The 27,603-nt window shown below is 45.0% G+C and overlaps 1 protein-coding gene across 5 annotated transcripts in view; it reads left to right on the forward strand.

Annotated features, from left to right (window-relative positions):
• Positions 1 to 2,267: 2,267 nt before the first annotated feature.
• The window catches only part of GNG12 (G protein subunit gamma 12), a 132,878-nt gene continuing 107,542 nt past the window's right edge, over positions 2,268 to 27,603 (forward strand). The window contains exon 1 of one of the 5 annotated variants that reach the window (XM_065911222.1): positions 2,268 to 2,402. The gene's annotated coding sequence lies outside the window, so the exon portion shown is untranslated. Of the gene's footprint in view, positions 2,410 to 27,603 lie in introns of all 5 variants that reach the window. The other 4 variants (XM_065911224.1, XM_065911223.1, XM_065911228.1 and 1 more) reach the window with 4 other exon arrangements.

Genomic DNA, 27,603 nt, shown 5'->3' on the forward strand with positions numbered 1-27,603 from the left:
AAGCATATACCTCCTTGTGATCCAAAGTGAGAGACTGATGCTAGTTTACCAGAGTCATTATTTTACTGGTAAAATTACTAACCACAAGCATCATATATGCAAGAAATCACAAAAGTAAGTCAATCAAAAATATAAATTTTAAAAATCATACAGGAGGTAGAGCAATATGTAGATGAAATGTGAATGACTGAAGTTTAGACACAGCAGAGCAAAAAGAACAGTGGCTAAAGGGCCATAGGTAAGAGCATGAAGTCTGGAGCCAGACTCTTCGAGTGAAATTCTGATCTTGCCACTTTGGGATCGCATTACTTCACCTCCCTGAGCCTACCTGCTAGGGTGGCTACAAGGATTAATAGAGTTAATATATGGAAAGCACTTAAAGCAACATCTGCTGTGAAAGCGTTAGCTCTTATTATTCTTGCCTTGCTCCTGCCTAGATCAGTGCATCTCAAACTGTCTATGGGATTTTATTTTCAATCTGTTGTGGCTGATGCTTTTATTCAACATGATAAATACGAAATGGATAATGAGGAAAAGAAAAGAGACATACAGAATACAAGGCCATATTTTTGGTTATTAAGTTCAAGAGGCAGGAAAATTACTCAAATTGCTATATAAGTTTTTACATGTTTACCTTCAGTGTCTATGCTTATCCCATCACAGATGGGTAATAGTTCCCAGACGGTCACTGTTCTATGGACCACACTTTGAATAACACTACACTAGAAAAGCTTCAATAATTCAAAACCTTCTTGCCACCTCAGTTTCCAGATGAGATTACATACATGAAAGCATTGACTAAATTCTAAAGTGCTCCAGAAATGGAAATTATTGGTAGGGCTTTAGGAGTTGATTCTGTGGTCTGTGGCCGGAAGATACAGTATATGATGGTCTTAGTCCCAGTTGGCATTAGACTGTTCTGTTCAGCATATATCCTTGGAACTGTCAGCATCTGTGAACCAGTCAAACAATTCCTACCACTGTACAAAGCAAGGAATACTGAGCTCCCCTGGCAGGCTGTGACTTGCATCCCAACAACCACTGCCATCCACAGGTTGCAAGAACCACAGTCCTGGGACAAGGCATCCAACCACTGACTTCCTATATCCATAGCCCCGTTTCTGCAGCCCAGTGGAAGATTTCACCAAGAATGGTACTTGAGTAGAGGTCAGGAGGGAAAAATGAAAGGCAGTGTCCTCCCTCCCGTACTTGGCCCCTTACTTCCCTAGGCCTTATTCCTCTTCAGCGGGTGAAGCTCAACACACAGGGATCTTTCACCAATGCTTTAAGACTCCACTTCAAGTACAGACTCGACCCACACTGGTTCTAAGTGTCCTCCTTTGGCCTCCTCTCCTCCTTTTTCTACACCCTGTCAAACAAGAAAGCTGATTCCTAGGAGCATGCAAGAAGTCTGCTGGGTGGTAATATTTCTGCACATTTGTCTTTTTCACTCTTTGTGGACTTTTTAAGGGTGAGTCCCGTGACTGAATCATCTTCGTCTCTCTCCAGCTACCTTTGTTGCAATGCTGGGCACATACAGGTGCTCAATGAACGTTGGTTGAATGTTTAGGAATAGTCTGAAGTTCATGGAAATAGAAGTGGCTTTTCAAACTACCTCACCCTGAGTCCCTCCGGAAAAGACTAACCAAATCTAATTAATTGAATCAATAAGCAGAATTCTGCCAGGTGCTGGGCATTCGGAAACACAAATCTCATGGCGAGAGCTGGAGGGGAATCTTCATACTCAACAACCCGCAGTTATAGCTCCATTTTCTGGGAAGCAAAATCTCCCGGTTGCCCCAGGGCCCTTTAAATTTTACTGTGACTGCTTTCTTTAGAAATTCCTGGAGTAGAGCCTAACTTTTATGTAGGGGGTTGGCATATTCATGGCCTAAGGGACGGTTGGCAGAAGGGGTGCCTAGAGTTTGCAAGGGAAGGAAACTGCTCAGGAGTCAGAGCAGCCCTGTGGAGGGTCGCTAAGTGGGGGACCCGAGAGTCCTTGAACTTCCAAAGCTTCGGGGAATTCGAGGAAGGGACCCTGAGGGGTGGCCAAGGCTGCCAGATGTCTGCTGGGCTTCAATGCTGCTGACTTTTCTCCTCTGCCGGCCCAGGCTCGACCCGGGTTCAGCAGCCAGCCCAGGGAACAGCCAGGGCATCTGGGCAGGAGGGAGGCGGGCCGGCCGGGAGGAAGGAGTCCTGGGCCGCCGCCGCCGCCCCGCCCGTCGGGCTGTCCGCCCCGCCTACCCCGAGCGAGGCGGAGCCGGCCCCCGCCCGGAGGAGCAGGAGGAGGAGGAGAGGTCGGAGTCGTCTCCAGGAGCCCTTAGAGACCGAGTCCCCGGCAGCGGCGGTGGCGGCAGGGGCAGCGCACCGGCAGGCGAGTGAGCAGCGAGCGGCGGGCGCAGGTGGCAAGTCCGGCCCCCGAGGGGACAGGGGCGCAGCGCGGGGCGCCGGCCGACCAGTTCGGGAGCCGCCTCCCAGTTCCTGGTGCTGGGAAGCGAGATGGAGGGAGGGAACGGAGAAAGGAAGGAAGGAGGGAATAGTGTCCCGGAGGGCGGGGACTGGTCGGGGCACAGGGCGCCGGAGACCGCGATGGGGGTGGAGGGCAAGGGACGCCGAGACCGGGAGACGGACGGCGCGCTCGCCCTCGACGGGCGGCGTCCAGATGGCCCGGGAAGCCGGGGGTCCTGCGGGGCTAGGTCTGGGGACGCGGTCCCGGGGACGAGGGCTGAAGCGGGAGGAGAGGTCTCCCCGCTCGCTGGCTCCGCGGCCGGCCCGCAGCCGTGCGCCCCGCGCCAGGTTGGGGCTTGGAAGGCTCCGGGGTTCCCCGCTAGCTCCCGCTGCGGCGGTGCCAGGTTTGGGAGGAGGGCAGGCAGCTGGGGGAGACCGGGGCGCCACGCCCCTCTTTCCTACTTTCTTCCGCTCTTTATGGGGACTAGGCGACGAGTGCACGGTCCTGGAACCCGCTAGGCGCTGGGGGTCTGGCGGGGAAATAGCGGGTCACCGAGAGGACTCCGATCACACATCCCGCGAGGGACCCCCGAGCAGTGAGTGGCCAGGAGACTATTTGCAGGTGATATGAGTAAGTCAAGACTCGGACGTGAGTCTTGAGTGATTTTTTAAAAAGTATTGCCCCTGACACACACTGCGTGTATCAGAGTGACTCCCCACCCCCCTTTTTAATTTTTACTAGGGCGTATCAATTAAAGCTAATTTTTAAAACGCCGCGGCTGAAATCGCCCGGCACTCGCTCGTCCCTCGCCTTCTGTAAACTTAAACCATTCATAACTTTCGGAAAGGACCTCGTGATTCTCGTTAAATCCCCGCCGTGGCGTGAAACTTTGGACAACTAGAAGTTCGAGTGAAGGAACTGCCGAGGCCTGTCATCTTGTGATCACCCCCTGTCCGGACGAGGTTGTATACAAACAAGCGCACAGTGAAGGAAACGGCCCAAAACCGGCGAGAAGGGAGGTCCCCTGCGCCCACGTGTCAGGGCACGTTTAATGGCTGCTCTGAGTGGAAACAAACCGGAATGCATTAGACCGAGTGGAGTCGGGCAAACTTCACAGGATTAGTTTCCTTCCCATCAGTTGTTTCCTGTCCCCCCGGCGGCCCCCCTCCCCCCGGTCTTTGCGGACTCTGTTTATATTTCCTGGGGCTGCTGTGGCTTCGTCTGAGCGGGTTGCCTATGAGGAGTCTTTTGGACGTTGTCAGGGACGGGAACTGTGTCCGTGTGTTCTCCGCTTTAAAAGCGGAGTTTGGCTTTGTTGCTAAACTGCTCGTCGCCACACTGCACCAGTGCTGGGGCGTCTTAGCCCTGCGTGTAAATTATCGCAGGATGGCGGCCCTCACCTAGGAGAACCAGGAAGGCAGGCAGCGCTAGAATGACGGGGTTGAGTTTAACTGTTGCCAAAACAGTCACACTCAAGTAAGGAGCTGTTTTGATTCTTAAAAAAAAAAAAAAAAAAAAAACCAAAGTGTATGTGTCAGCAAGCCCTTTTTTCAATAAACAAACTAATGATTCACACATACATAATTTTTTAAAGTAATCAAACGTTTTACGGAGACTTCAGTGATAAGATGACTTTTGGGATCGACTGTTCAGTTTCTTTGCCCTCTCTAACAGTTAATTAGCACGATAAAATCCTGATTTAAGTCCAAAAAATGCCAAACAGTCTAAGGACTGCTCCTTTAGGCCTTAAGAGGAAAAAAAAAAAGTCATGTTTTTATTGTTTTTAACCCAGGTAATTCAGGAAGATGTTGAATCCAGACAGAATTTAGATTTGTCTAGAAATACATTAAGATGTTGGTCTGTGTTTCACAAGAAACCAAAAAGATGAATGCAATAAAAATTTTCAGTGTAGCAGGCTCCAGTCTCGTTTGAAAGCTTAGCTCTCTAACAGTGAGATTTGCAGCGCTGGGCTTGTGTTGTCACTTGTTGAAGGACATGGGTGATTTGTCCAGTTGTGACAGCAGAAAGCTGCATAATCAACACACTTGAAGAAATGGCTAGCAAATATCAGATTAGTTTTGTTATGTTAAAAACCCCTCACGGAAAAAAATCAGATTAGGAATTATGTCGTTTATTTTGTTGGATTCGTGTTGGATGTTTTTTTAAGTTTTATATATCAGCTTAAGCTTAATTTAAGGAGGCAAATGGTGGAAGTCAAATTTTTCTGGAGTCTGATTTGGAAGAGAGGCAGCTTAACAGTGGTTTGAGGTATGGTTTTGGTGCTTGACAGATGTGGATGGGAATATCAGTCACTTAACCATTTTCAGTGTGATTTGTAAAATGAGAATGAGTGTGGTCTCAGTCTCAAGTGTTTTTATGAAAGTATGTGAAACAATCTTTGGAGAACACTGCACCTAATACATAGATAATATTCAAGATTATTAGATGTTTTATCAACTGACTCTAGCAGCCAGTCATCAGATAAAGTGAAAGATGGCAGTTTGAACCTTCTGGAAACATAGATAGAGACATAAAGTAAAGAAGGCATCTGATTTTATAGATAGATATCTAAGATAGATAGATAGATAGATAGATAGAGCTTCTAGAAATACTAGAGCAATTAAATTTCAAAGAAGTTGCCAGGTTTTATAGATATGTAGATCTAGATATCTATATAGCCAACTATCTGTCTACATATCTGAAATATTTGTATACATGTGTGTGTCATATATTTTCAACAGCAGTATGAATAATTACAATTACTAGAGTTAACAGTTTTTTAATGTGCTTTTAGTGTGAAGTTATAGTCATGTAATATTTTTAGAGCCAGGCAATCAGAAGCATTCCATTAATCGTATTTTAAATTTAAGGAGAACTTTATATTTAAAAAGCTATGCTTATTAACCCTGGGTAGGCTATAAACAGAAACCTAGTATAATTTTTCTTTAAAGTATGAAAAAATGTGACCCAGGGTATCCAGTTATTTTTCATGTACTGATGTCCAGTGCTAACAGATAAGCCATAAGAAGCGTTTAGGAATAATTAGCATTATTTAACCATAAAAGAGAAACCCTTTCGGAAATTTATGGACTTATCTTCTTAAGAGATGTTTGAAATTTGGGTTTGCATGCAGACCCAGTTCATAAATGTTTTATAAAAGCATTGTGACTGATGGTAAATTTTTTGTGAGACTGGGTGTCCAATTAATTCAGGGAATCTACTCATCACATCACTGACTCATTTGCAGAATTTTAGAAAAATGTTTCCATCTTTAAAACAAACCCTTTTAAGCGCCTGTTGTTTTCTTCACGCTCGTCAGGTGCTTAGAATTGGGCCGATTGGAATTGCAGCTTGTGCCACAGATGACTTTTCATTTTACTAATTGTTCCATAGGGACTCAGAGATCATGCTTATAATATTTTTAAATAACTATAAGGGATACAGCATTATTATGAATCATTTCTTGCCTATGACATTATACTCTGAAGCAGCGGAGGACTTGATTGAATAAATTATTGATTCCTTTCACTCTTAGAACACTATGGCACAGTGATGGATTCCAGGCTCAGGCTTCTAGGCATGTAGCATGTGGGCAAGTTCCTTAATACCTCTGGCTTCAATGAGATGTTGGGAGGGATAAATGAGTTTCTCTCTCTAAAGCACAGTGCCTAACATAGTCTATCCTCAATAAATATTAGCATTAAATTATTGCTTACTAAGATTTTCTACATGTTATGAGCATGCATTGTTTTTGTAACAGGACAACAACCATATGAAATTTTAATGTTTCCCCCGAATCTAAAAAGGCTCAGTAATTGATAAAATCCTATCAAGCAGTGTTCAAGAAGTAAGAGAATACCATCAGGCAATTGACATTGTGTCTTTTAAACATGAAGTGGATTGCAGTGTTGATTTGCTCAACAAATTAATTCTCTTGGATTGCAATCCCATTTTCCTTTCTTATTAGATACTTGAAGAAAAATCCATGATCCATGAAGTCCACCTTAGGATAAGTTAATAGTGGAAGGGCAGTATGCCCAGCTACAGTGCATTATTACAATTGCAACTGATGTTTAAAGAGTTTAACTATGCATAGAAAACAAAGTACAGACAAATGGATGGTAGAATTGGGGTGCTTCTCCCCATAATTTCTCCAGTGAGCATGTATAGAAAATAAATAATCGTCTATTTGTGTAACAATCAGTAAAACCTGATTAGCTGTAAATAGCAGGATTTGGGTTTTGTTTAGGAAAAAAACACCAGCTTGCATAAGCAATTGAAGGTTCTGGACTTACATTTGAGAATTCTTTAGCAGTAAGAGAGATTGTTTTGGAAGTTCGTAGTAGGTTTATCTTCTTAAAAGATGTTTGAACTTCGGGTTTGTGTGCAGACTCACTGAACAGCCAGCCCTGACTTTATGGAAACTGTCACTTCCCAGATCTGTTACGTCCCAGCCTGGCTGGAGGAGCTGTGTGCATATGGCACCTGCCACATGTCAGAGGCCTCTGAGATGGTCACAAGGAAAACATAACGGCACTTATTTTAATGGGAAAGGTCAATAGGTAAAAAAAATATATAGCACAGTTGTGTGACTCCTTTGATGGAGCTGTTTTATATCCCAAGTCCAAGTCTAATTCCTGTTTTTTTTTTTTTTTTCATTTATTTTTATTAGTTGGAGGCTAATTACTTTACAGTATTGTAGTGGTTTTTGCCATACATTGACATGAATCAGCCATGGATTTACATGTGTTCCCCATCCTGATCCCCCCTCCCACCTCCCTCCCCATCCCATCCCTCTGGGTCTTCCCAGTGCACCAGCCCTGAGCACTTGTCTCATGCATCCAACCTGGGCTAGCGATCTGTTTCACACTTGATAGTATACTTGTTTCAATGCTTTTTTCTCAGATCATCCCACCCTAATTCCTTTATGTTTATGATCTTGTGTAGTCCTCACAGCAGCATAGGTGAGGAAGCTGAGGCTCCCCAGGCAGCAAGATGAGACTGTGACCTGGAGTTGTTCTGACTGCACATCCCATGGGCTAAGCACTCTGCAACCACTTCAGTGGAGGTGCATCCAGCTAAAAGTGGGGTAGGGAGAAGAGGGCTTTATGGAGGAAGTGTTGTTTAGACGCTATAAATCAAACCAAGAGAAACAGGAGGGGGGGAGAGGGCTCCTGTTAGAGGTGAGATGACCCACCTGAGGAGTATTACCAGCACCTCGCCAGTGGGCTCACTGCCTCTGCAGCCATAGAAGTTGAAGCTTCCACAATTGCCTCAGAGATGCAGCAGACCTGAAGGGATCTGTATAGTTGTCTTTTCCCACCCCTGGACTCCCAGAGAGGACCTTGAGAGGAAGTGGGGGCCCTGATCATGAGTCCTACTCTAGAACAAGCTCACACTAGCAGGTCCCGTCTCCCCACTTCTCTCTAGGGAATATAGGCAAGAGCGGTGAGCCGGGTGGCCTGAGCACAGGGCAGAGGGTGGAGGTGATTTGACTGAAGGCTGCTTCTAGATGGATTATTCCATTTAATCCCAAGTCTCTTGAAAATCATTTCTAGTGTCACTTAAATGTCTGGTTTATTGTGTCAGGCTTTATTGGGTATCGTAAAACTGCTTAACTGGGAGTGTCTGGTTGCCATCCTCTGACAGGGAGGGTTTTTGTCTTCTTTTAATGGGTCTGCATTTCAGAGGATTACTCTATAATAAAAACCAGGGTGTTGTAGACTGTTAAGACTTTTGATATTTTCAACTCTGCTGGAGAATTAGTAGCTCAAAGAAGAATTTCTTTTAGGTCTGATTTAGTGAATCAGTTGCTAAGTATCTTTTGTCATTTTTCATGTGCGTTTATTGTATGCAGGTGACTTTGGGGCCAGCAGGTCTTATATTCCCTTTGTTTTCTTACAGAATAGACTACCATTCCCCTTTTAATCGGTGTCATGTAACTGACATAGCATCCCCTTGGTTGATTGAGGAGAGGAGCGTAAGCTCTGATTTAACTGGGGTTGGTGTCATCACAAGTGCTCCCTGGAGAGGGCTCTGAGTCAGTGATCGTTGCCGCACTCACGTACCATGTACAGAGAATTGCTTTCATTCCCAGTGGCTGTGTGCAAACCCATGTGAGCCCATGGGGGTGGAATCTTAACTTTACCCATGTAGAATAACCAGGCTCTCATTTAGCTGCAAATGCTACCTCCTTTCCTTGTGGCTCAGCAGTAAAGACTGCCTGCAATGCAGGAGATACAGGTTCAATCCATGGGTTGGAAAGATCCCCTGGAGGAGGAAATTGCTACCCACTCCAGTATTCTCGCCTGGAGAATCCCATGGAAAAAGGAGCCTGGTGAACTACAGTTCATAGTGTCTCAAAGAGTCAGATTCGACTGAGTGACTGAGCAAACACCAGCCTAAAAGGCTCTGAACACTGGACATTAACACTTTAGCCCCCCGACTTTGACTTAAGATCCCAAGCTTTCGGTGACTGCAAATTTTCTGCTTTTCCAAGAGAAATTACTGCAGTTTAGCTCTCATCATGAACAAAAGAAATTTAAGGATGGAAAGAGGGATCAAAATCCCAAAACTTCTTGGACCTTATTGAGACATCATGACAATTTTTTTGATATGAAACCATCATGCCAGGTTTATTCAACCAGAACCTCAGGCAAATTGGCAAAGTGTTGAAAGCCGCAGACTTGGTGCCTGTCCTGTACCTAAGCCACCCAGACTTTTGCACTATTAGACTGTTGCCTGTACATTAGACCGTGAGGCTTCTTATGGGTGTGTAAGGTCACAGTCAGCTGCTCAAACAAGTTATCAGGGGAAGGTTGAATGTCTCGCCAAGGAGCAGAAGAGTTGAATTGCGATTTCTTGACAAGGCGGCTTTGAGCAATAGATTGTTCACTGCACAGGAGTAGCTGGTCAAGGAAGTGAAGTTGGGGCTCAGATCTACTCCCAAAGCCATGTGTCGGGGCTGGAATTGCCTCTGCCAGGAGGAGGGGATGCTTCTTTGTGACTTCTGCAAGACTGGGTCCACTTGGAGGGCTGGCTTTTTCCTACTTCACACAAAGACACAATCTGATGAGCAGCAGGCCGACCCCTCCTTGCTCCTTCAGCCACAGTAACCCTCTAAATGCCATGAGCAGGCAGAGTCTGGCACATAGTAGGTACTTATTAAATGCCACTGGAATGAATGAAAAACCACATTCTCTGCACACAGTGAAGTAGATGAGCGAATGTTCTTTTTAATCAAAGGTAAAATTGATGGTATCTACTGGGAATTGCACATTCGGTGGTGCTCATTCCCTCAGACAGGCTGCTGCTTCAGTTCATCGTTTCCTAAGGGGCAGGTAAACCCAGCACTTGAGACCAGCACTTGAAACAACACTGACATTGTTTACCGTGAGTTGAACACCAACAAACAGGCTTGCTCAGCATTGCCCAATACTTGCCGTGGTGTCTCCTAAGAACAGACAGAGGCATCTGTGGTATTATTGACCAGCTGTGGGCCCTCCTCTCGGGGACAGGATGCAAAGGACAGTGACTGCAAGAGTCTTGGGAATTTACCTCTGAGCGGCTGCTGCTCACGTAGAAAGGCTTCTCTAGTTTCGAGTGAGAAGTGGAGAGGTTTGTTGCTAAAGCCACCAATAACTGAGAAAAGGGGTTTGCCTGTGTCCCTCACAGTGCCAGCTGGTGCTGCTTGCATGCTTTCTCTCTTAAGTTGACCCTTTAGAAGCAGGCTGTCAGAGTTACCTTCCTCGTGGCTCCTCTCCTGAGAGGTAATCTGCATAGCAGATAGGGTCAGCCACATGTAGTGGGTCAGACTGCTAAGACAGTGGTTCGAAGGATAGAGGTGCTGGCTTGCACTTAGGACCTTGGCCTTCTCCTGTTTTTATGGAGTGGCCGCACCTTGTGAAAAATGCCCACGGGTGCAGAAACATGAATGCCTTTCACATTTCATCTGGTTCAATTCAGCTTTCTTCAGGCAAGCTCCAATTCTCAAAACAAGAAATCGCAGGAAGTAACAGTTCCTAAAGAAGGATTCCCCACAGAATCTCTTGAGAGAGCAGACTTAACCTGTTGCATTTACAGTATGACTTGATTTTTATAAAACTCCAGGAATCTCAACTTTTCAGGAGTATCTCTCTGTTGAATTAGGCAGAAAATTCCGGCACATGTTTTGCCCTCTTTTTCAACATAAATATTTGATGAGCAGCATGCTTCAGCCATTACTGTCCAAATCCAGAAAGCAAATAAATGCACCTGCCATGCTGCCTGGGAGGGAATCCTCGCATTTCTGCCTTTACCTCTCTTTCGCCTCCAGGTTTCTGACTTCCTCCTGTCGTCATAAATGTCATGGGGCTCAGGGGCAGCCACACCCCGCAGTGACATAACCCAGGGCAGAGACCAAGCTGTCCATGCTCACCTGCTGAACCCTGGACCCAGCTTCCTCTGATTTACTAATGCCGACGTGAGTTCACCTGCCTCAGCCCGCATTTCCCAGACCTCAGATGGCCCTTCAACTTTGTGTCTTCCATGCTGGGCTCGTGGTAGTCTTTACGCTCCTGTGAGAAGATGCCTTAGACAACGTCTCCATTTTTAAAGAGTTGGTCATGTATATACAGTGAGCACACATGTGTGCTCAGTTCTAACTGAGTCCTATCCTTTGCCATCCCATGGACTTCAGTGATGTTTTTATAGGTTACTCCCCAAAGCTCACAATCATATAAAAAGATAAACACTGAGATATCTTGCTCTTATCCTAGCCTTTACCACACTCCCTACTGGTTGCAACTTGTAAATATAAGCAAATATATACACAAATATATATATATACACACGCACATATATATCCTCATTTGCTCATATATATAAATGAGCATATATATCCTCATATATATGTAAATGTTTTTCACGAAAGGTGGTATATTTATATATACTGTTCCGTGTCTTGCTTTTTAAAATTAGTCTGTCCTGGAGATCTCTGTCAGCACAATTGTTTTCCATTGTGAGGATGGACCACAGTTTATTTGACTAGTCGCCTACGACTAGACCTTTGAATTGTTCCCAGTCTGTCGCTAATACACACAGCGCTGCAGCAGATAAAGGTGTCATTTTGCCTTTGTGCAGGTAACCTAGAGGATTGATTCCTGGAACAGGACTGCTGAATCACGGGGCCTACCATCCCCTCAGGAAGGCTTGCCTCATTTCGCCCTGTTCCGGCCATGCATTAGACGGCCTGCTTCCCCACAGCCCAACCAGCATGGAGGGTGTCAGCTCTTTTTATCTTTGCTAGTCTCAGTGGTGAGAAATGGTAATTAGGGTCAGTTACATTTTTCGAATTGTGAACGGGTGAGAGGATTGGAGTCATCTGTATATGTTCTCCCATGGGCAGTCCAGGCCTGCCAGTCTCCCTGTGGGCATATGTTGACCTTTCCTCCTGAAGCAAGCCTCTTGCCTACATCACTGTCAGAATCTCTTAAATACAGACTCAGGAATGTGATAGCTCTTTTGGGCCTAAGGGGAGAGTGGGCTGCCAAATTGTCAGTGCAAAATCGAGAGAAGTGGAAAGTAGGGTTTTATGCCAGTTGCTAATGTCTGATTTATAAATAGTTTTCAGCTAATGGTAGTATTAAACTGGGACTTCTCCAAAACCATTATGAAGATGACCTTCTAGTCTAGAATTTCTCACTCTCAAACAAAAACAAGAGAGATTGAGAATATATAAATTTCAGTGGCATTTTCTGCAAAATCTTCTTAGAAATCTAGATTTTTCCTTTCACATGCATCTCCTGAAAGCTTATACATGCCACATTTTTTGTGTACCTGCTGAATAGGCCTCCTATTCACCCTTTGGTTTCACCATCAGAGAGTTGTCTACTCTTATTTCCAGGGTGAAAGAAAAGAGGCAAGTAAAAGTACCAGGTAAGGAGACCAGCCAGAGTTCAGGGTTCGATGAAGGGCATGAGGTTAGAGTTACACTGAATCATCTTTCTTTTTGAAATGTTCTTTCAGTTAGCTCTTGGGATGCTCTTTTAATATGAAATTAATTTTCATCTTTTTAAAAATGAAATCCATCAAAAGAGAGAAAATCTTTGGTTGAGTGAAAAGGTGACTGTGTGTGGCTTGTGGGGTTTTTTGTTTTTTGATTTTTTGCTTTTAGAAATTCATATGAGGCAGTCTGGTGTAAAGCTGGCTTCCATCTCCATCAACAAAAAGCAAAGCAAAACAGAACAAGAAAATCCCACCACCACAACAGTCTTTCCTTCTCAGGATTCCCACATTTAACAGAGGCCCATGAAAGTTCTGGAAAGGAGGGTCTGGTTTTCCAAGCCCTAAATGTGTGGATTGTAACCTTGTGAAGGTGGGTTTTCAGCACTCTGGATGCTTTGTTTTACTTCCAGCCCTCCTGCCTTTGTAGTGTTGACCTCACTGCAGTGTCTGCTCTCGCAAGACAGGTGGCTGATCTAGCTAAGGATCTGGAAGGGTACCTGGCACCTGGGATGCTCCACTAATGGATGAATGAATGCTGCTGAGGGTGGGTGCCTTCTGGACCTGTTTGGGTCTTTGCGGTCAGCTGTGTTAGGGATCCCATGTTGGACACAGGCCTGGGATGGAGGTCATGTCAGCCCTTCCTTGGCCTTTTGGCATGATGCTCCAGGCCTTGTGCACTCTTTGACAGTGTGTGTGATGGCTTACAGCTCGAGCCTTCAATCTGATTCACCTGGGCATGACACCTGACCTTAAAGAGCCTGTTATGGTACCATATTTCAACAAATCTAAGATGTCATCCATTATGCCATTATACTATATACTATCAGCTGTAACCCACTTCAACCCTAAGAATGTATTTGTTTTCTCTGGCTGCCATTGCAGAGTACCATAAATTTAGCTGCTTAAAGCAGCACATATATATTATCTCACAGTTCCAAAGTCATCATGGGTTTGGCTCATTGTTGTGCTCTGGATTTTACAAGTCAGAAATCTTATAGGGAGGCTCTGAGAAGAATCCATTTGCAGAGTCGTTCAGGTTGGTAGAAGTCCGTTCCTTGCAGTTGTAGGACTGAGGTTCCTACCTCCTTGCTGGCTGTCAGAGGGGGAAGCCACCCTCAGCTCTTAGAGACTTCTCTACTTCTTGCATTGAACCCTATGTCTCAGAGGCAGCAATAGTACGATGAATCCTTCTCATGCCTGGAATCTCTCTGAGGTCTCCTCTGCTGTCTCTGCCTCCATCAGAAAAAGTTCCCTGCTTTTAGGGCTCATTTGATTCAGTTGGGCCCACCTGAACAACCGAGGCTCCTGTCCCTTAATTATATCTGCAGAGTTCTTTTTGCTGTGAGATATATTCATAGGTTTCAGGGATTAGGGCAAGGACATCTTTGAGGGGCCATTCTGACTACCACAGTCACCCTGGTATCAGAGATATTAAAATGTGAACAGCATATATTTCTTAGAATTGACTAAATACTGTCTTTGGCTTAAAAGAGCTACTTAACCTATATAAAGCATTCAGGGGGTCGATGGTAAGTGCTTAGGTATTAACTATTATTATTATAATTAATATTATGATTATAGTGCTCAAATAATGCCCATCATCTTTAATTTCAATTGAAGTTACTCTAAGAGTTAAATACATTTGACAAACCCTAATTGAGAGAGCGTAGGGTGCCAATGGTTAATTTGATGACAGTGATGGTGGTAGTTACTCCTTGAGTGATTCCTGCGTGCTGACCTGTACTGGGACCTTTCACAGGCCTTGAGTAGCCCTCTGAGGTAGGCAGTGCTGGCTCCGTTTATAGGTGGGGAAACGGGTTCAGGGGTTTGAATACCACTTTAGAGCTCAGCAGTAAGTGGCTTCTTGCTTTGAATCCACGGCTGCCTGGCTTTGCAGTCTGTGCTCTTCATGGCACCACATTACCTGTTCTGATGCCCACCAGGTGTGTGAGCTGGAGGGGGTGGCCTCCCGGAAGAAGAAGGAACACGGGAGAAGAGACATCGCCTTGTGATGTATCTCTCTTGCATGCAGGTGTTTATTTGCTGTTAACTGTTTAATTCATCAAAGGTAAAGATCTTGTCTCTCTGTCCTTTTTTCAGTTTTCAATAAACACAAAAGTGATCTTTTTTCATTCACAAGGCATTTCTACCTACTCTGTGAGGATACAGCTATGAACAATATTGTGATTTATAAGGAGAAATATATATACAATCTTTGTATACTTCCTATCACAGAACTCCTAAAACCTTTGAAATTTCCTAAATGATGACAGTAATAGAAGTGTCTTTTGCTCTGTTATTGAGGTGACTTTGGGACCACACCTAAGGTTGGGGACTGTTTGTCTAGAGAATAAACCATGTGATCAGAAGGGTGGAACTTTCGACCCCACCTCTCAGACCTCCAGGGAGGAGAGAGGGACTGAAAGCTGAAATCAGTCACCCAAGACCAGTGATTCAATCAATCATGCCTATGTAATGAGGCCTCCGTAAAAACTCAAAAAGGCAGGGTTCGGAAGGTTTCGGGTTGGTGAACACATGGAGATGTGGGGTAAAGTGGTCCTTGCTAAGGGCGTATGGAAGGTCCATGCCCTTCCCCCACATCTTTCCCTCTGCATCTCTTCCATCTGGCTGTTCCTGAGTCATATCCTTTTATAATAAACTTTGTGATCTAGTAGGTAAAAAGTTCTGTGACTCCGCTCTGAATCTGTGGAATCCGATGCTATCTCCAGGGAGATAATGTCAGAACTGAGTTGAACTGTAGGATACTCAGCTGGCGTCAGCGATTGCTTGGCTATGTGGAGGCCTCTGCCACAAATTGGAATTAGTGACCAGAACACTTTTATATACTGTGTGTGACTTTCAAAGGGAGGAAAGTTAGCATTGGGGGATTTCTATCTTTTAAACTGTTTTAAGTGTCACTGGGGCAGGGAGGAGGGGAGAAGAGAGAGAGAGAGAGGTTTAGCAGAACTGGAGTAAAATAGTATTGCCCTGAATGCAGTAAACTGCTCTTAAGATTTCAGCCTCTGGCATTTTCTCAGGACAGCTGCAGACTGTCTTAGGCTCTTCAAATTCAGTTAGGCACCCTTGAAAACCAACCTTATCATCTTGCCCTTAAAGCCTATTTTTCTTCCTGCCTTCTCTGTCATTGGACATCTTCATCCACCCAGGAACCTCTGGCCCCTTGAGTCATCCAAAACCCTTCCCTCCTCTCCTCCTCCCTCCAGCTCAGACACCCCTGGCCCCCACCAAAGCCTGCACATCCACTTCCTAACTAGCCCACACATCTGGTCTGATCTCTGCTACCCCCGCTGCCTCCCATCTAGATTGTCACCATGGCTTCCTAACTGATCTTTCCTCGCCACACTGCCTTCAGGAGGGTTTTTCTAAATCATGGATTTGAATATGCCACTTCCTGTCTGGCAGCTCCCCAAAAGCATCACAGGCTAATAGTTAAAAGTTCCAAGTTCAAGGCTGCCTGTGCTCTTACAAGCTCTGGAATCTTGAAAGAGTTTTTTAGTTACCCTGTGCCTCAGTTTCCCTGTCTCTAAAATGGGTGTAATAAAAGCACCAGCCTTACAGATAGGCTGTAGAATTTAAATCAGTTAATATGTGTGGAGCAATTAGAACTGCCTGGCACACAGAAAGCCCTCTGCCCACAGTTCTTGATAGCAGGACTGGAGCTCCCCTTCCCTGCTGATCTGCACCTCATCCTCCCACCCTCTCAGTTTCACGCAAAGCTTGCTCTGTGATAGACGCTTGGCTAATGATCAGACACTCAGTGAGTACCCACACAGAGAGCATACATTTAGACCTTTTCATAGCAACTTGGCAGTCATCTTACATCTCTTAAATCTAATGAAAAATTGGACTTGCATTTTATATTTCATTTTTCTAGCAGTTCTTTTTATTGCATCTTATAAAAAGTATTGGTCTATGATGAATTGGAAACAAAACCAAAAAGTTGATGTTTCACCAAGGATAGTTTGAGAAGTGCTTCTATGTTCCCATACACCCTGTCTAGTTGGTTCATCCTGGCCAGGTTATCCATATTCACTGTGTAGCCTTAAATCTCTCTGGATTTCTTCACAGCACTTCCGCTGCCCAGAGTTTATTACACATTTACTCAGCACCTAAGTTCTAGGTTTGGGGATAGAAGAGTGAGTAAGATACTGCCTCTACTCTGAGGAAGTTTCCCTCCAACTTCCCAGTGAATTCTTGCCTGTGTTTTAAAACCTAGCTTAATTTTGTTCTTTCTTTCACCCATTAAAAAAAAATTTATTAAATATCAACTGTTTATGAGGCCCTTGATAACATTCTGCTCCTGCCCTTAAGGACTGTCAAGTGGTGGGGGGACCGTGTGAACAGACACAAAAACAATGATAATAGGATGGGTGGTTGGGCTTTCCAGGTGGCTCAATGGTAAGAATCCACCTATGAATAACAGAAGAAGATGCGGGAGACATGAGTTTGATCCCTGGATTGGGAAAATCCCCTGGAGAAGGAAATGCCAACCCACTCCAATATTCTTGCCTAGAAAACCCCATGGACAAAGGAGCCCGGTGGGCCACAGTCCACCAGGGTGGCAGAGAGTCAGATGCGACTGAGCACATATACACCAGGGTGGGTGGGTTAGCAAGAAAAGTGAACTGTGGGCATGTTGTATCTGACTTTACCTTGGCCAGACAAGGGGTTGGGAGCTCGGAAATGGTTTCACAGGTACAGTGGAGGCAGTGTCATCAAAAACTGAAGATCCAAAACCAGGCTCAAAGCCCAGCTCTGCCACTCACTAGTGATGTGACTTTGAGTGACTGACTCAGTCAGTTCAGGCTGCTCAAACAAAATACCATAGGCTATGTGGCTTATAAATGATGGAAATTTATGTCTCACAGTTCTAGAGTCTGGGAAATCCAAGCTAAATATACCTGCAGTTTCAGTGTCTGAGAACCCACTTCTGGATTCATAGACAGCAGTCTTCTTAGTATGTGGAATCTATTTTATTTTTTATCTAAGTACAGTTGACTTACAATATCATGACGATTGGCTTAAGATATGGTATACACACACATACACAAAGGGGAATATTAAAGAATAAAATATCACCATTTGAAGCAACATGGATGGAACTAGAGAATATTATATCACTTATGGGATCTCTTATAAGAGCACCAACCCCATTTATGAAGGCTCCACCCTCATGACCTAATCACCTTTCAAGATTCCACCCCCAGATACCGTCACACTGGGTTTAGGATTTTAACTTGAATTCTGAGGAGAGATATTCAAGCCATAGTACTCCCTGAACTTCAGATTCCTCATCCGTAAAATGGGAATAGCAGTACCAATCCACCCATAAGACTGAGAGTCACCTGAAATTATTGTATATATAATACGCCTAGAACCGAGCCTGACATCTACAGCTCTGCAATTGTTAGATGTTATCACTCTGGCTATTACTGTCTTTTTTTTTTTTTTCTCCCATTGATCTCCTGCTTTGAACACATATTTAAATTTTCCCTTGTCTGGATTTCCAGTGGCACTCTTCAGCCAGCATACTGATGACCACAGGGAGGTGTGTAGTTTTACCTGCCATTCTCTGCCTCCTCTCCAGAATGTATTGCACCTCTTGAAGTTAGTAACAGTTTTCCCTCTTTCTACTGCCAGTGGCAGACAGTGTTCAAGTCATAGAAGACTCAAAGCATATTTAGAGAATTTATATTGTATTAAAATTTAAACTTGAGCACTTCTTGTCAAAAAGCTTTGTGGAGTCCGGTTATTAAGGACTGAATGTTTATGTCCTCCCTAAACTCATAGGTTGATATCCTAACCACCATCCCCCCCACAGTATGATGATATTAGGAGGTGGGGGCCTTTGAGTGATGATTAGATCATGAGGGTGGAGCCCTTATGAAAAGGATTCGTGCACTTAATATGAAAGAGGCCCCAGAGAGCTGCCCCATCCCTTCCACTGTGAGGGGACACAGTGAAAGGATGGCGTCTGTGAACCCGGAAGCAAGTTCTTACCAGACACTGAATCTACTGGAACTTTGACCTTGGACTTCCAGCCTCCAGAACTGTTAGAAGTAAATGTTTGTTGTTTAAGCCACCCAGTGTATGGCATTTCTGTTACAGCAGCCTGTATGGACTGGTCAAACATTAGCTACTGCTTTGCAGATGGGAAACCTGAGGCTCCTTCTAGAAAGTTTCTATTACTTGTCCAAGGTCATTGAGCTCGAGAAGAGCAGAGATGAGATTAGAACACCTCACATCTCCTGTTTCCCTGTTTTGGACCACCTTGTCAAATCCACCCTGTGAGCCGGGGGTCTGGCTGGGTGCTGGCCAGTCTCAGAGGCTCTTGTCATCCAACCAGCCTGTATAAGAATAGCTGGGTAGGCAGGAACCAGGCCTGGAGAGACCTCTAGACACACCCTGTCTCCCCACCTCTCTCCACCCATTTTGCTACAGCTGCCTCAATAGTGTTTATGGGCCACACCCTTGGCAGTGAGCGTCCACGTGGAAACCTGGGTTGGAGGTGGGGGACCGAGCAGACCTGAGGGAGGCAGGAGGACCTTTACTAAGAGTGAGTGATTTGTAGCAAGACTACAGGACTGAGTCAAGGAGGAACCCTGTAAAGTCAAGAGGCAGGAGAGGTGGAAAAACTCTCATAAGGCTGTCCAAAAGCAGTGAAGCTTTCTTAGACTTCATTTCCCCTCCAGGAACATTCTGATGCATCTCCCTTCACCCCCTCTATGAAAGGGGCATCCTTGGCCCTCTGCTGAGGAGTATATTCTGTGCTCTCATCAGTTTGATTGGGTTGTAATCTTTATTATGAGGTCAGGGTGGAGTGGTGAATTCTGACCTCAGACTCCCTTGAGAAAAGTTCAAAATTTATGACTTCAGACATTCTTTTTTTTTAATCTTTCATTAGAAAAAAAAAAAGGAAAAGAATTCTCAAAGGGAGTAGGATCTGTGGCTCAGGTGTTCTGGAAAACAGCCAGAAACCAAGGGTGTGGTTTGCACACTTGTCTGCATACTAGGATCAGCTGGGAGTGATTTTGACAATTGGAGCCCTGGCTGCCTGCAGACCTGTTAAGTCAGCCCCTCAGGCATGGGGCTAAAGGGTGACCATTCCTGTAAAGCTCCCAGGTGGCCTCAGGGCAGAGTCAAGCGTAGCGGGGCAGTGCCGGAGGATGGCCTTCTTGCTGCCCACATTAGTGCCAGGTCTCTGCAGTGCAGATTGACAGAAGTCGTGACTTGGCCGCCAATGATTCTTACAGGTCCTGGCTCATTTCCTTATCTAATTGTGAAGTTTGGAGCAGCCTCTGAGCGCAAATCCTCTCTCCACATCAACCACAGAGCCCCTTCTTTGAGACATGCTGAGCTGTACCATTGAGCGGTCTAATCCAGCTCTTCCCACTTCTGAACAAATTACTGGTGTATCCTATTAGGTAAAGACAAACAGGAGTGTTCTAGAAGGAGAACGTCACCGTTCCCACAGTTCCACCCCCAGTGGACGGGCACAGCATCCCTGGGTGCAGGAGGGCTCTCAGTCAAGGCTTCTGTCTCTGACAGATCACACCCTCTGTGGACTGTTTTCTCAAGAAAGCTAGATCCATTCCACTCTTGTGTCTTCTGAGTCATGTTCAACATGTGTTCCTCATGGCCAGATTCGTCATGTGGAGCCTAGGAACAAATTAGTGTTTGGGAGGAACATATATAGGCTCTTGAGTTTTGACTAGAAATGGATTTAATAATCAGTGTTCATTTTGTTTTATGTCCAGTAGCATCTTTTATTTTTGCCAGGGATTTTAGTAAAGGCAAAATTGTGAAATGTGAAATTCACTTTCATGGAAATGATTTGTGGATTTGTTTTGCTGGATACAAGTACAATTTTATTTTTAGAGAGAGATTATTTTGGATTGAATGTCTATTCCACATAGATATCCCCCTTCCCCTTTGAGAGCTGGAAGTTTTCTGTATGGTGATGCCTTCCAGAAACATCTGAAAGTGGCAGTCCCTCGTAACTCTTATGGCCACACACCAAATTAAAATGAGATCTCTGGAGTGCCACTAGGTTTTGAAACTAACTTCCCTTTTTACAACTTGGATGATGAGGAGAGGGAAGTAACGTTTTTGTGTGCCTGCTCCTGACCAACTATTACAGCCTTATAAAGGAAGTATAATTAGTTCATTTTATGGAAGAGGAAACCACAACTCAGAGAAGTTCAGTAACTTGTCCAACTGCACAGATCATGAGGAGCAGAGCCATAGTTCAAATCTGTGTGTCCGTCAGACTCCACCATTCTGCTCTCTAGTACTAAAAAAAAAAAAAAAAATGCACTTAACTCCATAAGAGTTAATTTTCTAGTAGCTTTAAGAGACTTTACTTTTATCGTCCATAGAAGATTGCTTTGAGAAGCATATAAAACATAAAAACACATAAAGGCATTGTAAAACCTGAGGCCTAACGGAGTCAGCATGGATGGGAGGACAAAAAGTTCAGAGAAGAGAAAGTGGAACTGCTTCCTGGCAGGTACCCTCTTTATAAACAGCCCAGCAATCATTCATGTGAATTTGTTTTTAAACTGACTCATAACAGCTGCAAAGACTGGAATTATCAGTTCCCAGCTCAATTGTCTTTATTATTTGTGACTTGCACTTGTTAAACACGGCATTGTAATAGGTAGGAACAGCCTTGCTGATTGTTAGTATGTTTTTGGTTGATGGTAGCATTGACTGCACAAGTTTTGGTTGTTTCACCAGAAAACAATGCTGAGGTAGTTTAGAGTAGATGTTGGAAAAATGACAGAATTACAGTGTTGGCATTCTCCAGAATTTCTAAACAGGAAAGGCTCAGAGCTGGCAGACTGCGAGGGGTGCAAGGGGACAGATCTGGAAGTTGTGTATGCTAAGCAAGAACAATTTTCTTTTTTTTTTGCTTGGCTTGCATGCTTTTGTAATAGTTTCTAGAAATGTTTTAAAATTTATACTTGATAAATTGAGACAGGGTTCAGCAATGGCAGAGAGGAGGAACCTAACGAGCAGAGAGATTAATCCCAACTCTGCCACTTGCTACTGGGTGACCTTGAACAAGTTACCTCACCTTTCAGTGCCTCAGTTTCCTCTCCTGGAAGATGAAGATTATACTGTGTCTTCTTTCTAGGATTATTGTGAAGTGTAAGTTAATACATATAAAGTGCATAGAACTGACACTGAGTAATCTAGATGCCCAGTAAATGCTTTGCCATTGTTCTTTTAATTAGTTGGGAGTTTAATTAACCTAATTGTAGGGGCTAATGGAGACAATTTGGGAAGGGGATGTTAAGGTGCCATAGAGCCAGCCTTTTGCGAGTTCTGCCAGAAGAGGTAATTCTGTTTAGCTCGATAACTTGAAATCCATGTGTTTTATTCTCACAGTACTCCCAATTTATACCACAACACAGTATAGTGGGAAGATCGTTAAGCTGTTTTTTAGACATGTTGTAATTCCAGGTGTACTTTCAAACAGTGTTAGATGTGGCTTCTGCTGAAACCGTACGTCATGGGGCAAAGCTATGGTCATGGGGAAGCCGTCAGGAGCTCTGGGCACGAGATGTCGTTGATCCAGGTGCTGGACAGACGGGTCCTGGGCCTGGGTACTGACTGAGTGGGATCACCTGTTCCTCTGAGAAGCCAGCACCCTCCCCACCAACTCCCCCCAAATCAGAGTGAACAGTGTGGTTTTCATTCTGTGGTGAAAGGAATTGTTTTCTGGAGAAATATGCTTTTTTGCTGACTCTAAACATGAGCAGACTTGTCATAGATCCATGTGAGGTACCCTGGAGGTAGATTGCTGAGGATCTTCAGCAGTTACTCCTGGGAAATGTTTGGAGATACTTGCTCGTGACCATTTCTTCTGTTAACCCTTGAAGTAATTAGAAGGATGCTATTTAATACTCATTCAATGACTGTGTTTCTACCAGAAATAATTAAGTTCAAGTGCATTGTTCTCTTGATCTAAGAGATAAAGGGCCAGCCAGGAGGTCCTAGGGAAGAAGACTGGACAGAGTCAGGAGCCTGCCATCGGGGATTTTTAGGTACAGAATTAAGAGAGATTACAGCGGAAGTGGGCCATTGTGATCATGGAGCCCAACTTCTGCTTTTTACAGATGAGGAAACAGAGGCCCAGAGATTGGCCTGAGTTCACAGAACTCATTGATGGCTCCCTGGGACTCCTGGTTCCAGGTTCCAGATACCTGTTCCACCCAGATACACACTTGTCATCAGTGTACTTTCTAGCGGCTCTGTACAGTAGGACTTCCTGCAGAATGGAAATGTTCAGTCTGTCTAGGATGGTAGTCACCAGCCTCATGTGGCCCCTGAGCACTTGAAATACAACTGTTGAAATTAAGTGATTGGATTTTTTTTTCTTGCTTCATTTAATTTTTGTTGTTGTTGTTGTTCAGTCGCTAAGTCATGTCCAGATCTTTGCCACCCCATGGACTGCAGCTTGCCAAGCTTCCCTGTCCTTCACAATCTCCTGGAGTTTTCTCAGACTCATGTCCATCGAGTCAGTGATGCCATCCAGCCAGCTCATCCTCTGAATCCCCTTCTCCTTTTGCCCGCAATCTTTCCCAGCATCAGGATCTTCTCCAGTGAGTTAGCTCTTCACATCAGGTGGCCAAAGTATTGGAGCTTCAGCTTTAGCATCAGCCCTTCCAATAAATATTCAGGACTGATTTCCTTTAGGATGGACTGGTTGGACCTCCTTGTGTCCAAGGGACTCTCAAGAGTCTTCTCTAGCACCACAGTTTGAAAGCATCAGTTCTTCAGGGCTCAGCCTTCTTTATGGTCCAACTATCACATCCGTATATGACTATTGGAAAAACCACAGCTTTGACTATACAGACCTTTGTCAGTGATGCCTTTGCTTTTTAATACTCTATCTAGGTTTGTCATCTCTTTCTTTCCAAGGAGCAAATGTCTTGTAATTTCATGGCTGCAGTCACCATCCACAGTGATTTTGGAGCCAAAAAAAAGAAAATCTGTCACTGCTTGTACTTTTTCCGCTTCTATTTGCTCTGAAGTGATGGGGCTGGATGCCATGATCTTAGTATTTTAGATTTTTTAGCCACATGTGGCTACTGATGACCTTTGTGGACAGCCCAGCTTTGGAGACATTGAGGAGGAGAAAAAGGTCTGTCCTCACCTCCTGCCTTATTCTCACTAGGTGAGAGGCTCGCCTTTCCAGTGGCTCAGATATGCCTGGTTTTGTGACCACCCTGGAGAATCAGCCTGGGCCAATCACCCCCTCTTTCTGGATGAAAAGCAGCTCCTCTGTGAAATAGGGGGTTGAATTGTATCTCATTGTGTGTAGTCATGGCTCTCCACTTATAAGCAGTGTGACCTTCAGAAGGGCGTGTCGCTTCCCTCTGCCTGCTTCTCATCTGTCACCTGAAGTTAATACCTCTTCTGCTGCTGCCTCTACATAATACTGGGAGAGGCTCAGAGTAGGAAATCAAGGAGAAGAAATCCCGTTTGCAAGCATTTTTTTAATGGTCTTTGGTGTCTGGAAATACTTTTGGTTTGGATAGAAGTCTTAGGTGGGTTTTCTTTTCTCTGAGATGCCACAGTTGACAAACTTAGTGCGTCAAAGTGATCCCCATCACCAGAGTAGAGACAAACACCACACAACCCCTATGAAATAGGAGCTGGGAGATATGGTCCTGGTGACAGATGACTGATTTGATCAGTGGGTGCTAGTTTTTCCTGATAACCTTGCTTAATGAAGCGATCCCTAATCTGTCTCTGCACAGTCAGCGTTTCATATGAGAAACCAGAGTGACTCTCCTCCTGCTGTCTCTTCCTTTTGCTCTTTTTCTCACAACAGCCTACGTTAAGCCCCCTGTGGAATACATGGGACCATGTCGCCGTCAGTAAACAGAGAAAGCCCTCTCAGGGCTCCTGGTATAGCCTCTCCTTTAACGGTTCTCAAACCTTGTCCCCAGGCAGTGATTCACCCCTGGCAGGCACCGGTGGGCGTCGACTCTCTTCAGAAGTGTGCCGCCAAGTCTTGGTCAAGGCGTAGTGTACCTTCCTTCCACAGAAGAAGTGGGTCTTCTAGCCTGGCGTGAGTGGAGTAAAACTTGTTCTGAGTAACAGGCAGTATAACATCAAGCTGGGGCCAAAAACAGACGGCTAAGTTGGCAGTTGTGGGAAGTTTGCCCCCCAGCATACGAGAAGCCAAGTAGGGCCAGCAGTGAGGTGTTGGAGGGTGACCTTGGAGTGGGGGGTGACCCAGGGTGAAGTGGCTTAGCTGCAGATGCCATGGCAACCCCGGGAAGCAATATTTTATTGCAGCTGGGTGTGCCTTCTAATTATGCTTGAACAATTTAGTGGTGTGTTGAGTCTTTAGTTCTTTCAGTTGTTCAGTCGCTCAGTCACGTCCAGCTCTTCACAACCCCATGGACTGTAGCACGCCAGGCTTCCCTGTCTTTCACTATCTTCCAGGGTTTGCTCAAACTCATGTCCATTGAGTCAGTCATGCCATCTAGCCATCTCATCCTCTGTCAGCCTCTTCTCCTGCCCTCAATCTTTCCTAGCATCAGGGTATTTTTCTGAGTGATGCCACCCAAAATTGTAGCATCTGTATGTAACTTAAGTCAGAGACCCTGTTTACTCCTCCTGAGGTCCATCGAGTTGGCTGGGTGGAATGAGGGTACTTGTCCGAGTTCTCCCTACCCAGCATCTTCAAAGCTGTTTCAAGCATTCATATTTCACAAATCAACCTTTTGAAGAACTTTTTCTATAAAGGATTCCTCTGTTTATTTTTTAAAAAGCTGAAAACCACAGCCATAGAGCCGTGGTTCTCAGGTTTTAGCACCAGAATCACTGGGAAGGCTTGTTAAAGCCCCCCTGAAGGGCTAGTTAAGGCTTGTTATTGCTGGGCCCATCTCCTGAGGAGTCAGTGTGTCTGCATTGAAAATTGCATTTCTAACCAGTTCCCCAATGATGCTGCTGGTCCATGGACCCACAGTTTAAAAAACTGAACCACTGGTTGATTGTACAGAACTAAAGTAATCATAGTTGCTACCTCTTCTGTGTTGGGTACTGTGTGATTAAAAAAAGTGATAAATTCAGTCTTAAATGAACCTAAAAACCTTCTATTAATATCCCCATTTTACAAAGGCAAAAACTGAGGCATTACAAACTGTGTATCAATAATTCATTCATCATTAAATTGCTGGAATTTGCAGTGAGGTCAGGGTTATGCCAGACCCCACCCCCATCTAGGATATCACTTGCCTTTCGTGTAGACTGGTTCTTCCCAACCTGTGGCCCAAGGTGAGGATGGGGTTTGCAAATCCAGTCTGCATGGCCTGCAGACAGTCTCACATGTTGGATGTTTGTTGCACAAATGCACTCCTGTGAAGTCATCTTAAGTGTCTCAGCTGAACACAGCTAATGTGAAGCGAGCATTTTCTCACACAAGTGGACACCAAAACAACAGCTACAATTATTACTGAGGGTCTGGGCCATTGTTTTGTTTCTTGTTTCTGATGGCAAGAAGTTCTTTTTCATACTAGAAAAGATTGGAAGTTATTTCACTAAAGCATTGGTGTCCGGTTGCCTTTTCTAAATCTGGGCCTTGGGGAAAGAGGAGGGAGACATAGTATGAACTGAGAACTCATTTGAGAAGACTGCTGCACAGAGTAATGTGATCGTGTGCATGGATTCCACCAGGGACTCTTCACAGCCTGCCTGCAACTGCCGGCCCCAGTGGGGACAGGATTTGCCCACTCCTGCTGTCCCCGAGCCCTGCCCCCCGGCCCTGAACTTGCTTTCTCCACTTCTTTCCTCCCTCCCTGTTCTGCTGCTGGCAAGGCCACCCCTTCCTCCTGGTCTCTGTCATGTAGTGTTGCTTGGATTTCTTCCCATAAGCTGTCTCCTCTCCTAGTTGCCTTTCACGTCTCTGCTGTCTCATTCAAATAACTTTTTTTTTTTTTGTACACTCACTGTGTAGCAGACAGTTCTTCCCCTCTCTCTATAGATGTGTCTGGGTCTACCAGCTCTGTTCATAGTTACGGTATATCCAATCTGGGCTAAGGACTAAACTTGCATCATTTACCACAGGTCCTTGGATAAGCTGCCTACATTCTCTAAGCATCTGTACAAAGGGAACATAACTTCCTAAGGCTGTTGTGAAGATAAAAGTAAAAATACAGGTACAGCACTTCCTGCAGGGCCTGAGGTGCGTAAGTAAGTACGCAGGGTGGTTATGGGTCAAGAGGCTTCCCCACATAGGGAAGGAGGGAAAACTCATTGTCACTGCAGTTTCCTCCACCGTCTCCTCCTGCCTTCAGTCCTTAGAGAGTACCCTCCTCCAGAGTACGCCCCTTTCATTGAACCACTTTCTAGATCAGTGCTTCCCAACATTTTTTCATTATCACCCATAAGGAGAAAAGACAGTGATGCTGGAAAAGATGGAGGGCAGGAGGAGAAGGGATGAGATGGTTCATTGGCGTCATCAGGTCAACAGACGTGGGTTTGAGCAAACTCCAGGAGATGGTGAAGGACAGGGAAGCCTGGCGTGCTGCAGTCCCATTGGTCGCAAAGAGTCGGAGACGACTGAGTGACTGAACAACAGAAAAGGAGAAAGATTAAAAAATAGGTTAATTGGTTTAGTTAAACATTAAGGAGTGAAAATCTTATTACAAAAGTGTGAGCTATAGTGGGCCACAAACATTGTCATATTAAGAATTGTTTACCCTTCCTACCCTGGCCCAAGAGCCAGTTTGCACCCACCTTGGGGAGGGGGAGTGGGCAATACCCCATCCAATGAGAGTACATGCCTTAGATCCCGAAGAGTCTCTTACTTGTGAAACCCACCAGCTTCCTCTGGACCTGCCATCCTTGATCTCTCCTCATACCTCTGGCCAGTGGTACCCCGCCCTTTGCCTGCTGATGCTGTAATGACTCCTCTGTCTGTTTTCCTGGGCCACACAACTGGGACTGAACATCTGAGACTTCAGGACAGGGTCACAGCTCAGGGGAAAAGTCACACCTCATTTTATCACAGGAGGAGAAGAGTGGTGGGCAGAAGGAACAGGGTCTAGTGAAACTGAAAAACGAGCCAGGAGAGGTGAGTGTGTGGTGGGCATGTGCAGGGAGAGGCAAGCAGCCAGAGCTTCAAA

The sequence above is a fragment of the Muntiacus reevesi genome, chromosome 1, assembly GCF_963930625.1.
Source record: "Muntiacus reevesi chromosome 1, mMunRee1.1, whole genome shotgun sequence".
Lineage (NCBI taxonomy): Eukaryota > Metazoa > Chordata > Mammalia > Artiodactyla > Cervidae > Muntiacus > Muntiacus reevesi.